The sequence below is a fragment of the Dendroctonus ponderosae genome, unplaced genomic scaffold (genome assembly GCF_020466585.1).
Source record: "Dendroctonus ponderosae isolate FM_Combo_2020 unplaced genomic scaffold, Dpon_F_20191213v2 Dpon_F_20191213_1, whole genome shotgun sequence".
NCBI lineage: Eukaryota > Metazoa > Arthropoda > Insecta > Coleoptera > Curculionidae > Dendroctonus > Dendroctonus ponderosae.
The window spans coordinates 37,136,880-37,138,209 of record NW_026017110.1 but is presented as its reverse complement, the minus strand read 5'-3'; positions in this window follow the sequence as shown (position 1 = coordinate 37,138,209).

Here is a 1,330-nt window from a genome sequence, read left to right as displayed (position 1 = left end):
GATTTTCTAACAGAGAGTAGAGCGGGCTTGTATGGAATTGTTCTCAACAATCTTCAAGGTAAGTTTTTGTGTTTCGAATCGTGTCTTGTAGTAGAAACTATTTTAGTATTACTGAATGAACTTGTAGATGCAGAGAAACAAGAAGAAAATCCTCCACGGCAATTTCATTAACCCATGAACGCTATGGAAATAAATGAAATCAAGTTCGTCAAGCTTTTTAGGCTGAATAAGCAGCTGGTGCTCCAATTGATAGAAAAGTTGACACCCTATCTTCAAGCAATATAGAAATATATTTGAAAACAATATAGAAATAGTAATTGAGAAACCAGTTCAACAATAAATAGATTTAATTGATCATTATAAGAATAAATGAATGAATACAGACAAATGTATAATATTTTATATGAAGCATTAACAGTTTTTAAATTTAGAGAGATATTAAAGAAAACCAGTTCAATATTAAGGAAAGTAAATACATTTAAAAATATAATATAAGAAAGGTAAAGTCAATATTATAGAAAATCAATATTTAGATACGGTCGAAGATTTGGAGAGCCCGATATACGGCTGTTCTGTTTATTCACGTAACCACCGAGCGAAAAATGGGCCTCAGCGCTGAAGAAAATTCGGTTCGAAAAATCATCATCAACGTCTTGTTGTTCAATCACCCAATTTGCGTATGTTCTGCGTTGTCCATGGTCTTGAGGCTTAAGTTCTTGAGTCAGTTGAACTTTGTACGGATGGAGCTTCAGAAGCCCAAATGTTGAGCACGTCGGGGAATCGACGAATTCGGGTTTTCCTCCACACTTTGAGCAACAACAGCGACATTTTCAGCTGAACGAATGTTGTGATGCTGCACAGGCCTCATAATATCTGTCGCGCTCACAAAAGACTACCCGCTATTTGCGCTACGACGGTTCTATTTTCAAAGAAACTGGTTCCGGGGTTTTCCAATGCTGATCAATTTATTTTAAACATATTTGGTTCGTTACAACTTACAACTTGTCTTTTTGTTAAATCAAACTCAAATTTCTCTAAACTGTCAAGAGTCACCAAAACGGAGACTTTTTCTACCTGCCCTCTTAACAATAGTTTCCATAGTTTCCGACATACTCCCACCTGAAGAACTAAGTGTACGATAATGTTCCTCAACAACAAAAGGAAACATCAAAACTTTACAACATAATAATAAGAACAAAACTAAACATTTCTTCTTCAAGAAATAACGACAGGGATATTTTCCTACAAATATCTGATAGGCATTTTAGATGTGCGACCACTACGTGTAACCTCTACTTTTTGCCCTGACAACTTATTATTAATTACACAT